This window comes from Papilio xuthus, unplaced genomic scaffold (genome assembly GCF_000836235.2).
Source record: "Papilio xuthus unplaced genomic scaffold, Pxut_1.1 DF827870.1, whole genome shotgun sequence".
Lineage (NCBI taxonomy): Eukaryota > Metazoa > Arthropoda > Insecta > Lepidoptera > Papilionidae > Papilio > Papilio xuthus.
Genome location: NW_013530779.1, coordinates 1857159 through 1862219, shown reverse-complemented (window position 1 = coordinate 1862219; position 5061 = coordinate 1857159).

Sequence of the window (5061 nt, the reverse complement as noted above, 5' to 3'; positions counted from 1 at the left end):
TCTATGCCAAATTTAAAGGAGATCCGTTTAGCAGGTCTGCACATACTAACAAACATCCATCCATCCAAACATTCGCATTTATAATATTAGTAACATTTATTTAATAATAATCTTTTATTTGTAGACGTTAATTGTCAAATATCCGTCATGTGGTATTTTCTGATTTCATAAAACATTTTTAAAACAAATTCGACTTTTTTAAATGGACAGTAAAAATCGACTTTTCTACGTTAAAAATTCGTCTTCATTACTTACTGTTTGTTCATTTTTTTGACACTTATTTTTATTCTGAAAAGACTAGGTTTACCTGAATCCAATAATCATATTACAGAAATGTAGAGGATTGGTGTAAGCCAAATTAAACAAGTAAGGAATCTTATAGTTACCGACCAATTACGAATTCCGCCCTTTTGTAATTTGCCTAGACCAAACTGGAGTCAAAAATTGTTCATAAATAATATTTACATTATGTGTCGTTCATGGATTTCGTTTAACATGCCAGGCGTGATGCATCTCTTTACAATTTACCTAGGCAGTTTACAAACAGGCTGTATTTACGATTGGTAGGTGACATAGTACAGTCTTCTCAGCACATCTGCTGATTACTTCCCTGACCCAATTTTCTATACGTATCAATTCTAGGAGTAAAATTGTGAAACCTTATTATTGAAAACGATTATACAAAGAAATCGAATCTAATTTATATTACATTCTTAGGTTAACATTTCTTAATATATTTCGGTTTGTAATTTTCCTCTTTTTCATTATTACATTAAGTGTTTTTATAATAACTAAAGCCTGCTACAGACGTTCAGTTTTAAAATTTTTCACATACGACAAACAATTGACTTATTGAGAGTTACTGTCAGTTCTATACATATTTGAAGTTCGATATGGAATCGTTTCGGAACGAATGCACTTTGTATAAGCCTGGAGCTAAGTTACAAGAAATAACAAAAAAAGTAATATACTAAATAAAAAAAATCTATTTTAACAACTCTATGTAGAGACGCGCAAGGATAACGTCATAACGATCTATTCGTCTGTGTTCACCTACTTTATGTCACCTTTCAGAAAATCCATCTATCTTTTCCTGGGCCTAAGTCTATTCTATAAATTCATATAACATAATTAATTGTAAATAGATTACTTTTAAATATTCTTTGTTTTTTTTTTCGCTAACTAACTAATAAGATCCGTCCAACACATATATGACGATTAGCTGTGCACGCGACTTCGTCCGCATAAAATGCTGTTTTTGACTTACTTTTCCTAATATAAAAAAAAATTCAAGATAAACCGAGTCAAGTTACTCTTTATTACATCAGCTACCTGCCGATAGAGTCCCCTCAAAATCGGTTCAACCATTTCAGAGATTAGCCAGAACAAACAAACAGACACAGACAAAATTAGTGTTCGTATACATGTAGTAAAGAACGCTTATTTCAATGTTACAAACAGACACTCCAATTTTATTTATATGTATAGATATAATGACAGATTTGATTAATTTTCCTATATCGTATTTATGTCTACATATGACAAAATACTGTATTCGTCAACAAGCCTCGAAGGCAATTACTTTGTGGAAGCCAAATTAATTACAAGCAACGTGCTTTTTGCTTTCAGCTAAAGTAAATTTATGTCAACTTTCATTACTTTGTAGGAAAGCTGTATTTTCTAAATATCGAAACACTTTTTATTCTGAAAAGTATTTTTAATTTCTTTTTTTATAACCGTAACCTTCGTTTTTGACGAAGAGAGTTTTATAAAAAAAGAAAGTGAAGGATCCCAATGTATCTTATATAAATATTTCTACAGTGGAAACCCACATTAAAGTTTGTGTTTTGTACTAGAGGTCACACGCGACTTCGGAACATAGTTATAAAAAATAGCCTAGTACATTCCTTCCATGTTCATCAGTCTTTCACTTTCTCGTCAAAGTCCCGTTAAAATCGGTGTAGCCGCTCCGGAGATTACACGCACTAAACACGGCCTTGTAGACATACAGACAAAGTGTTAAGCTGTGAAGGAGGCAAGACACATTTTATAAATCATCATCAGCTCACTATAAAGTCCCCACCGAAAGGCACGGAGCCTACCCTAAGTTAAGGGTGGTTAGGCTATAGTCAACCACACTGGCCAAGTGCGGGTTGGTTGACTTCACACATATCTTTGAATTACTTCTCAGATATGTGCAGGTTGCACCACGATGTTTTCCTTCATCGTAAGAACGTCGGATAAATGTACATATGTAAATCGGAATTCGAAAAAACACATCGGTGTATGACGAAATTCGAACTCAGGACCTGCAGATTGCAAGTCAAGTGCTTGACCAATGAGCCACCGACGCTCTGTATAAATACAATACTTTTATTACAATTGTAATCTTGGTGTTCTAAATTCAAACCAAAATATTCAACTTATCTTATTTTTTTATTTTATAGAAATATTTTGTTTGTTTTTTTTTTTAATTTTGAGTGTGGGTGTTATCTTTAATCAAGTATAACTAGATAATAATTTGTTAAGACAAGCGATTGCCGTGTTGGCACCATTCCAGATGGCATTTAAATTGCTATTCGCAAACCGTGGCCTCGGTTACATTGGGGTACGGTCCACTGACATCGTCTCCTGTAATCGAATCTGAAATCGACGACGATATTTAAGAGGAAAGAATATTCTATTTTATTTTCTAAAGTCGACTTTTCAGGAAATACTTCATTTAAATTACGTATACCACTAACGTGACACTTGCATTATCAACTAAGTAATTTTATAATTGTTTTTAAGGGTAAAATAAAGAGAAAGTGTTAAACGCGTGTTTAACCCTTTGACCACCGCAGATTGATATTATTGACATCAAGTACTTTGTTATTCATTTATTTAAGAGTCTATTTAGGAATACTTTCAATAGTGACATTAGTTAATCGATGTTTTTCTAAACTATTTCCTAACGACAAACATAGTACCATTGATTTTATCTTGAAGGTAACAAAAGCAGGGTGAAATAGCTAAATGCAGTTAGTATTTAGTATAAAAATAAATAACATTAATTTATAATTCAACTCTGATTGTGATCCGTGCTAATTAAAAATAATATCCTTGTATAAGCTGTACACAGTCTGTACTGGGGCTATCGCACCCAGTTTTGGCACATCTCCCAATGCTGTCCAAACTAGTTCGCTTAACTTAAATATTGTCAAATTAAAACAAAGACAAATTAAATAAACCTTGTCTTAATAATAAATATTATTTTATTCGAATGGATACGAGCCAAATACTAAGTGAGATTTGCTTTATTATTTATATCATTTTGTTTATTGCATTTTAATATTTAATGATTGGTTCGTTAATTTTAACTAAATTTAAATAAAAAAGTTATATTTTCGGGAATTCAAGTTAAACTTTTCAAAATACATTTCTTTATATTATAAGTTATACAAAACTATGCAAAGAAAAATCATTTTTTATTTTTTTTAGTATACACAGGCAATAATTACATACTTTACCCTAAATGATTAGATTAATATAGGATTTTGCTTAAAGAGCGTCGGTGGCTCAGGGGTCAAGCACTTGACTTGCAATCTGCAGGTCCTGGGTTCGAATCCCGCCATGTACCAATGTGTTTTTCGATTTCCGATTTACATATGTATAATACATTTATCCGACGTTCTTACGGTGAAGGAAAACATCGTGATGCAACCTGCACATGTCTAAGAAGAAATTCAAAGATACGTGTGAAGTCAATCAACCCGCACTTGGCCAGCGCGGTTGACTATGGCCTAATCACCCTTAATTTAGGGTAGGCTCCGAGCCCTTCGGTGGGGACGTATAGTGAGCTGATGATGATGTGGATTTTGATTCCCTAAAGCATAGTAATCCTAAAGTAAACCGCTATTCGAAACTCAAAAAACCTGTTAAATCAAACGGAAATTCAGTTAAAGTACTTTATTAAAGGAAATGCGCTTCGATTCGGTGAGTGTTTTCGGTCGTCCTTGGGGACATGACGGAGAGGGACTACCTTCTACATTATGGAAAGATTTAAAAACACGTACTAACTGAAATAGCCAAGAGATTTTTAATATATTTTGCAAACATATTAAGCAATATAAAGTTTTTTAAGTTAATATTGCGTTTTTTTTTTCAATTAATAGTGTTAAGAATAGGCTCTGTCGCCCACAATTCCGTTCGCACGTTATTAAAGAAATTAGTAGCCTACGTGTTCCTCCAAACTATATTCTATATTTGTGCCAAATTTCATCAAGATCCTTTAAGTCGTTTTAGAGATTGAAACATCTATCCATCCATCTAAACGTTCGCATTTATAATATTAGTAAGAAGTAAGATCTAATAACTTGCAGGAACAATTATGGAATACTTTTCTCAAGTTTGATAATTTACATTTAATTTATTCTGAATATAAATCTTATTACATCATCATCATCATCATCAGCGTAATATACGTCCCCACTGAGGAGCTCGGAGCCTACCCTAAGTTAGGGGTGATGAGGCTATCTTATTACATACAAGATTGCAATTTAACTAATTATTCTATAATCTGTGCAATTTTGTCAAAAATTATATGTTGATTTTTGTATTACTATTTTAATACTTTCAGGTCCATTGTATAAAGTTTATTATTTAATTTGGAGAGCGAATGAATAATGCAGCGCAATTTTGTGCAACCGGCTGACGTCAACGAAATGTTTTTAACTTCGTCCTATCTCGCGATAGACACTGGATACTTAAATTAAAAAAAAAGTAAATGAATTTTATTGAAAAAGTTTTTATATTACAACTTTTAATGTCAAATTATATTTGCACTTAATAAAAAACTTATGTCCCTTGGCAAGTGATGAGGAACAATTTTATGTATTTTATCATATTAATATTATAAATGCGAATGCTTGGATGTTTGTCTGAAGGTAGCCCCAGAACGGCTGAACTGATCTCAATGAAATTTGGCTACATATAGAACATAGCCTGAAAAGACACATAGACTAACTGTCGTTTTTTTAATTCCGCGCGGATGGCGTCGTAGGCGACAGTTAGTTAGCCATA